The following is a 9,513-nucleotide window of genomic DNA, read 5'->3' on the forward strand; positions in this document are numbered from 1 at the left end:
TGAGTGTTGAGGCACGTGGCGGGTATTGTTATTTTCTGACCTTCACAGATGATTTGAGTAGATATGGATATATCTACTTAATGAAACAGAAGTTTGAAACATTTGAAAAGTTCAAAGAATTTCAGAGTGAAGTGGAGAATCATCATAACAAGAAAATAAAGTTTCTACGATCTGATCGCGGAGGCAAATATTTGAGTTGCGAGTTTGGCCTTCATTTAAAACAATGTGGAATAGTTTCACAACTCACGCCACCTAGAACACCACAGCGTAATGGTGTGTCCGAACGTCGTAACTGTACTTTATTAGATATGGTGCGTTCTATGATGTCTCTTACCAATTTACCACTATCATTTTGGGGGTTATGCATTAGAGACAGTTGCATTCACATTAAATAGGGAACCGTCTAAATCCATTGAGACGACACCGTATGAACTATGGTTTGGCAAGAAACCTAAGCAGTCGTTTCTTAAAGTTTGGGGTTGCGACACTTATGTCAAAAGGCTTTAGCCTGATAAGCTCGAACCCAAATCGAAGAAGTGCGTCTTCATACCCTAAGGAAACAATTGGGTACACCTTCTACCACAGATCCAAAGGCAATATCTACATTGCCAAGAATGGAACATTTCTAGAGAAGGAGTTTTTCTCGAAAGAAGTGAATGGGAGGAAAGTAGAACTTGATGAGGTAGTTGTACCTTCTCTCAATTTGGAAAGTATCTCATCAGAGAAATCCGTTCCTGTGATGCCTACACCAACTAGAGAGGAAGCTAATGATGATGATCATGAAACTTCAGATCAAGTTACTACTGATCCTCGTAGGTCAACCAGAGAACGATCCACATCAGAGTGGTACAATAATCATGTTCTGGAAGTCATGTTACTAGACCATGGCGAACCTTCGAACTATGAAGAATCTATGATGAGCCCAGATTCCGATAAATGTCTCGAGGCCATGAAATCTGAGATAGGATCCATGTATGAGAACAAAGTATGGACTTTGGTGGACTTGCCTGATGATCGGCAAGCCATAGAGAATAAATGGATCTTCAAGAAGAAGACTGATACTGATGGTAATATTACTGTCTACAAAGCTCGACTTGTCGCGAAAGGTTTTCTACAAGTTCAAGGAGTTGACTACGATGAGACTTTCTCACCCGTAGCGATGCTTAAGTCTGTCCGAATCATGTTAGCAATTGCCACATTTTATGATTTTGAAATCTGGCAACTGCTACCTCTTGAGCTTGCATTGGGTTTACCTTGAAGAGGAAGGGTGATGCAGCACAGTAGCGTAAGTATTTCCCTCAGTTTCGGGAACCAAGGTATCAATCCAGTAGGAGACTACACGCAAGTCCATCGTACCTGCACAAACAAACAAGAACCTCGCAACCAACGCGATAAAGGGGTTGTCAATCCCTTGATGGTCACTTACGAAAGTGAGATCTGATAGAGATAATAAGATAAATATTTTTGGTATTTTTGTTGTATAGATTGGAAAACAAAGATTGCAAAATAAACGGCGACAGAAATATCTTGTTGACGTAAAATAATATAATGGAAGATAGACACGGGGGCCATAGGTTTCACTAGTGGCTTCTCTCAAGATAGCAAATTCTACGGTGGGTGAACAAATTATTGTCGAGCAATTGATAGAAAAGTGCATAGTTATGAGAATATCTAGGCATGATCATGTATATAGGCATCACGTCCGCGACAAGTAGACCGAAACGATTCTGCATCTACTACTATTACTCCACACATCGACCGCTATCCAGCATGCATCTAGAGTATTAAGTTCATAAGAACAGAGTAACGCATTAGGCAAGATGACATGATGTAGAGGGATAAACTCAAGCAATATGATATAAATCCCATCTTTTTATCCTCGATGGCAACAATACAATACATGCCTTGCTGCCCCTGCTGTCACTGGGAAAGGACACCGCAAGATTGAACCCAAAGCTAAGCACTTCTCCCATTGCAAGAAAGATCAATCTAGTAGGCCAAACCAAACTGATAGTTCGAAGAGACTTGCAAAGATATTTAAATCATGCATAAAATATTTCAGAGAAGAATCAAATATTGTTCGTAGATAATCTTGATCATAAACCCATAATTCATCGGATCTTGACAAACACACCGCAAAAAGAATTACATCGAATAGATCTCCAAGAGAATCAAGGAGAACTTTGTATTGAGATCCAAAGAGAGAGAAGAAGCCATCTAGCTAATAACTATGGACCCGAATGTCTGTGGTAAACTACTCACACATCATTGGAGAGGCTATGGTGTTGATGTAGAAGCCCTCCGTGATTGATTCCCCCTCCGGCAGAGCGTCGGAAAAGGCCCCAAGATGGGATCTCACGGGTACAGAAGGTTGCGGAGGTGGAAATAGGGTTTCGTGATGCTCCTGGATGTTTTCAGGGTATATGGGTATATATAGGAGGAAGAAGTACGTCGGTGGAGCTGCGAGGGGGCCATGAGGGTGGGGGCGCGCCTACCCCCTAGGCGCGCCCTCCTACCTTGTGGCCTCCTCGCTTCTTTCTTGACGTCCACTCCAAGTCTCATGGATCACGTTTGTTCCAAAAATAACTCTCCCGAAGGTATCATTCCGTTTGGATTCCGTTTGATATTCCTTTTCTGTGAAACACTGAAATAGGCAAAAAACAGCAATTTGCACTGGGCCTTTGGATAATAGGTTAGTCCCAAAAATAATATAAAAAGGTATATTAAAGCCCATTAAACATCCAAAACAGATAATATAATAGCATGGAACTATCAAAATTATAGATACGTTGGAGACATATCAAGCATCCCCAAGCTTAATTCCTGCTCGTCCTCGAGTAGGTAAATGATAAAAATAGAATTTTTGATGTGGAATGCTACCTAACATAATTCTCAATGTAATTTTCTTTATTGTGGCATGAATGTTCAGATCTGAAAGATTCAAGACAAAAGTTTAATATTGACATAAAAATAATAATACTTCAAGCATACTAGCAAATCAATCATGTCTTCTCAAAATAACATGGCCAAAGAGAGTTATCCCTAAAAAATTATATAGTCTGGCTATGCTCCATCTTCACCACACAAAATATTTAAATCATGCACAACCCCAATGACAAGCCAAGCAATTGTTTCATACTTTCGATGTTCTCAAACTTTTACAATCTTCACGCAATACATGAGCGTGAGCCGTGGACATAGCACTATAGGTGGAATAGAATGGTGGTTGTGGAGAAGACAAAAAGGAGAAGATAGTCTCACATCAACTAGGCGTATCAACGGGCTATGGATATGCCCATCAATAGATATCAATGTGAGTGAGTAGGATTGCCATGCAACGGATGCACTAGAGCTATAAGTGTATGAAACCTCAACAAAAGAACTAAGTGGGTGTGCATCCAACTTGCTTGCTCACGAAGACCTATGGCATTTTGAGGAAGCCCATCTTTGGAATATACAAGCCAAGTTCTATAATGTAAAATTCCCACTAGTATATGAAAGTGACAACATAGGAGACTCTCTATCATGAAGATCATGGTGCTACTTTGAAGCACAAGTGTGGTAAAAGGATACTAACACTGTCCCTTCTCTCTTTTTCTCTCAATTTTTTTGGGCCTTCTCTTTTTTTATGGCCTCTTTTTCTCTTTTTTTATTTTTTGTCTGGGGTCTCATCCCGACTTGTGGGGGAATTGATATGTCTCCAACATATCTACAATTTTTGATTGCTCCATGCTATATTATCTACTGTTTTGGACATTATTGGGATTTATTATCCACTTCTATATTATTTTTGGGACTAACCTATTAACCGGAGGACCAGCCTAGAATTGCTATTTTTTTGCCCATTTTAGGGTTTCGAATAAAAGGAATATCAAACGGAGTCCAAACGGAATGAAACCTTCGGGAACACGATTTTCTCATCGAATACAACTCAGGAGACTTGGACCCTACGTCAAGACATGTAACAGGAGGCCATGAGGTAGGGGGCACGCCTACCCCCCCCCCAGGCGTGCCCTCCACCCTCGTGGGCCCCCTGTTGCTCCACCGATGTACTTCTTCCTCCTATATATACCCACGTAACCCCAAACGATCAGATACGGAGCCAAAACCCTAATTCCGCCCCCGTAACTTTCTGTATCCATGAGATCCCATCTTGGGGCTTGTTCCGGAGCTCCGCCGGAGGGGGCATCGATCACGGAGGGCTTCTACATCAACACCATAGCCCTTCCGATGAAGTGTGAGTAGTTTATCTCAGACCTATGGGTCCATAGTTAGTAGCTAGATGGCTTCTTCTCTCTTTTTGGATCTCAATACAATGTTCTCACCCTCTCTTGTGGAGATCTATTCGATGTAATCTTGTTTTTGCGGTGTGTTTGTTGACACCGATGAATTGTGGGTTTATTATCAAGTCTATCTATGAATAATATTTGAATCTTCTCTGAATTCTTTTATGTATGATTGGTTATCTTTGCAAGTCTCTTCGAATTATCAGTTTGGTTTGGCCTACTAGATTGATCTTTCTTGCAATGAGAGAAGTGCTTAGCTTTGGGTTCAATCTTGCGGTGTCCTTTCCCGGTGACAGTAAGGGCAGCAAGGCACGTATTGTATTGTTGCCATCGAGTATAACAAGATGGGGTTTTCTTCATATTGCATGAGTCTATCCCTCTACATCATGTCATCTTGCTTAAGGCGTTACTCTGTTTTTAACTTAATACTCTAGATGCATGCTGGATAGCGGTCGATGAGTGGAGTAATAGTAGTAGATGCAGGCAGGAGTCGGTCTACTTGTCTCGGACGTGATGCCTATATACATGATCATACCTAGATATTCTCATAACTATGCTCAATTCTGTCAATTGCTCAACAGTAATTTGTTTACCCACCATAGAATACTTATGCTCTCGAGAGAAGCCACTATGAAACCTATGGCCCCCGGGTCTATCTTTATCATATCAATCTCCTACTACTTAGTTATTTACTTTTCTATTTACTTTACCTTTATTTTACTTTGCATCTTTATCATAAAAATACCAAAACTATTATCTTATCATATCTATCAGATCTCACTCTCGTAAGTGGCCCTATAGGGATTGACAACACCTATTTGCGTTGGTTGCGAGGATTTATTTGTTTTGTGCAGGTGCGAGGGACTCGCGTGTAGCCTCCTACTGGATTGATACCTTGGTTCTCAAAAACTGAGGGAAATACTTACGCTACTTTGCTGCATCATCCCTTCCTCTTCGGGGAAAACCAACGCAGTGCTAAAAGAGGTAGCAGGAATCATAGTCTCCATCATCCTTTCCTCACTTGGGACAATGCTCTAATAATGATGACCAGCACACTTTTATTTACTTACAACTCGAAAAATTATAACTCGATACTTAGAACAAAATATGACTCTATGTGAATGCCTCCGGCGGTATACCGGGATGTGCAATGACTCATGAGTGACATGTATGAAAGAATTATAAAGGTGGCTTTGCCACAAATACGATGTCAACTACATGATCATGCAAAGCAATATGACAATGATGAAGCGTGTCATAACAAACGGAACGGTGGTAAGTTGCATGGAAATATATCTCGGAATGGCTATGGAAATGCCATAATAGGTAGGTATGGTGGCTGTTTTGAGGAAGGTATGTGGTGGGTTTATGGTACCGGCGAAAGTTGCGCGGTACTAGAGAGGCTAGCAATGGTGGAAGGGTGAGAGTGCGTATAATCCATGGACTCAACATTAGTCATAAAGAACTAACATAGTTATTGAAAAAACCTATTAGTTCTCGAAACAAAGTACTACGCGCATGCTCCTAGGGGATAGATTGGTAGGAAAAGACCATCGCTCGTCCCCGACCGCCACTCATAAGGAAGACAATCAATAAATAAATTGTGCTCCGACTTCATCACATAACGGTTCACCATACCTACATGCTACGGGAATCACAAACTTTAACACAAGTATTTCTCAAATTCACAACTACTCAACTAGCATGACTCTAATATCACCATCTTCATATCTCAAAACAGTCATCAAGTATCAAACTTCTCATAGTATTCAATGCACTTTTTATGATAGTTTTTATTATACCCATCTTGGATGCCTATTATATTAGGACTAATTTTATAGCCAAAGAAAATTACCATGCTGTTCTAAAGGACTCTCAAAATGATATAAGTGAAGCATGAGAGATCAATAATTTCTATAAAATAAAACCAGCACCGTGCTCTTAAAGATATAAATGAAGCACTAGAGCAAAAATTTCTAGCTCAAAAGATATAAGTGAGGCACATAGAGTATTCTAATAAATTCCGATTCATGCGTGCCTCTCCAAAAGGTGTGTACATAAAGGATTATTGTGGTAAAATAAAAATCAAAGACTCAAATCATACAAGACGCTCCAAGCAAAACACATATCATGTGGTGAATAAAAATATAGCCTCAAGTAAAGTTACCGATAGACGAAGACGAAAGAGGGGATGCCTTCCGGGGCATCCCCAAGCTTAGGCTTTTGGTTGTCCTTGAATTTTACCTTGGGGTGCCTTGGGAATCCCCAATCTTAGGCTCTTGCCACTCCTTATTACAAAATCCATCAAATCTTTACCCAAAACTTGAAAACTTCACAACACAAAACTCAACAGAAAATCTCATGAGCTCCGTTAGTATAAGAAAACAAACCACCACTTCAAGCTACTGTAATGAACTCATTATTTATTTATATTGGTGCTAAAACTACTGTATTACAACTTCTCTATGGTTCATACCCCCCGATACTAGCCATAGATTCATCAAAGTAAGCAAACAACACACGAAAAATAGAATCTATCAAAAACAGAACAGTCTGTAGTAATCTGTAGGTTTCGAGTACTTCTGTAACCCCAAAAATTCTGAAATAAATTGGTGGACTAGAGGAATTTGTCTATTAATCATATGCAAAAATAATAAACCTAATCGCACTCTCCAGTAAAAAAAATGGCAGCAAATCTCGTGAGCGCTAAAGTTTCTGTTTTTTACAGCAAGATTGCAAAAACTTCCCCCAAGTCTTCCCAAAGGTTCTACTTGGCACAAACACTAATAAGCATAAAACCACATCTAAACATAAGATAGATGAATTATTTATTACTAAAAATAACCAAAAGGCAAGAAACAAAAATAAAATCGGGTTGCCTCCCAACAAGCGCTATCGTTTAACACCCCTAGCTAGGCATAAAAACAAGAATAGATCTAGGTATTGTCATCTTTGGTATGCAATCCTTAAGTGGCTCTCATAATAGATTCATAAGGTAATTTAATTTTATTTCTAGTAAAGTGTTCCATTACTTTCCTTAATGGAAATTGGAATCTAATGTTTCCTACTTTCATATCAATAATTGCACCAATCGTTCTAAGGAAAGGTCTACCAAGAATAATAGGACATGAATGATTGCAATCTATATCAAGAACAATGAAATCTACGGGCACATAATTCCCATTTGCAACAATAAGAACATCATTAATCCTTCCCATAGGTTTCTTAATAGTGGAATCTATAAGGTGCAAATTTAAAGAACAATCATCAAATTCATGGAAACCTAACACATCACACAAAGTTTTTGGAATCGTGGAAACACTAGCACCCAAATCACATAAAGCAAAGCATTCATGATCTTTAATTTTAATTTTAGTAGTAGGTTCCCACTCATCATAAAGTTTTCTAGGGATAGAAACTTCTAATTCAAGCTTTTCTTCATAAGATTTCATTAAAGCATCAACGATGTGTTTGGTAAAAGCTTTATTTTTATCATAAACATGAGGAGAATTTAGCACGGATTGCAACAAGGAAATACAATCTATCAAAGAGAAATTATCATAATTAAATTCCTTGAAATCCAAAATAGTGGGTTCATTGATATGTAAAGTTTTGACCTCTTCAATCCCACTTTTACCAATTTTTGCATTAAGATCTAAAAACTTTGAATCATTGGGACGCCTTTTGGCTAAAGTTGACTCATATCCAGTCCCATGATTATCAAGATTCATATTGCAAAACAAAGATTTAATAGGAGACACATCAATCATCTTTAGATCTTCATCCTTATTATCGTGAAAACTAGAAGAACACGCTTTTATAGAGCAATCCTTTTTAGCACGCATCCTAGCGGTTCTTTCTTTGCACTCATCAATGCAAATTCTCGTGGCTTTGAGAGACTCATTGATATCATGCTTGGGTGGAATAGATCTAAGTTTCAAAGAATCAAATTCTATCCACATTCCTAGCCAACTCATCAATCTTAGGCAATTTTTCGTCAAGCAAAGCATTGAAATTCTTTTGAGAAATCATAAATTCTTTAACACTAGTCTCAAAATCAGAGGGCATCTTATTAAAATTTCCATAAGAGTTGTTGTAGGAATTACCATAATTATTAGAGGAATTACTAGGAAACGGCCTAGGATTAAAGTTTCCTCTATAAGCGTTGTTACCAAAATTGTTTCTACCAACAAAATTCACATCCATAGATTCATTATTATTCTCAATCAAAGTAGACAAAGGCATGTCATTAGGATCATAAGAAACACTCTTATTAGCAAACAATTTCATAAGTTCATCCATCTTTCCACTCAAAACATTAATTTCTACTATAGCATGAACCTTTTTAGTAGTACATCTTTCAGTGTGCCATTGAGCATAATTAACCATGAGTTCGCTATCACCTCTATAGCATGAACCTTTTTACTAGTAGATCTTTCGGTGTGCTATTGAGAATAATTAACCATGAGTTTGCTCTAGCCTGGGGTGGCGGGAGGAGGAGCGAGACATTACGGCGTGAGATGATCTTCTTCAGGGTCGTGGTCTTACGAGCACAAGGTCCATGTTCTTTTCTCCCTCACAGTCCTATCTTGCGTATGGCTCTAGATTTTTCTCCCCCTATCTTCGACTTCAAGTGAGAACCCCTAGCGCTCCCCTCCCCTCCTGCCGTCAGTGGCCACTCCAGCCCCGGTGTCCACTCCTCCCCGCCGTTGTGCCATCCAGCCACGGCGTCCACCTCCTCCATGGCTTCGGGCTCGCGCAGCCCGGCATCCGTGTCCCAGGCGCCCCGTGGGGAGCGGCTGATTGTGTCAGGGTTGGGGTTTTCGGCCTCGCCCAGATCTGCGGGGTCCTCATCGGTGGGTGCGGCCAGGCCGGAGCGGGAGGCATCGGCCGCAGGCCAGGGCTGGCATCGACCTGGCCCCTCCCGCAAGGCCATGTGGCACCGCCGCCATGCGGTGCGTCGCCAGCTGGAGGGCGACCAGCCGGCGTCTCTCACATCGTCGGAAAGGTGCTTGATTCCATTGGATCTTTCAGCAAGTCCACATACTCAACCATCATATAGTCTTTCACAATTGCTAACACTCACGCAATACTTATGGGTATGGAGTTTTAATCGGACACAGAGAAAGATAGGGGCTTATAGTTTTGCCCCCCAACATTTTACCTCGAGGGTAATGCCAACAATAATAGTTCATGAAAACTCACATCCAATTAGCCATATATACCA

The sequence above is a fragment of the Triticum urartu genome, chromosome 1, assembly GCF_003073215.2.
Source record: "Triticum urartu cultivar G1812 chromosome 1, Tu2.1, whole genome shotgun sequence".
Lineage (NCBI taxonomy): Eukaryota > Viridiplantae > Streptophyta > Magnoliopsida > Poales > Poaceae > Triticum > Triticum urartu.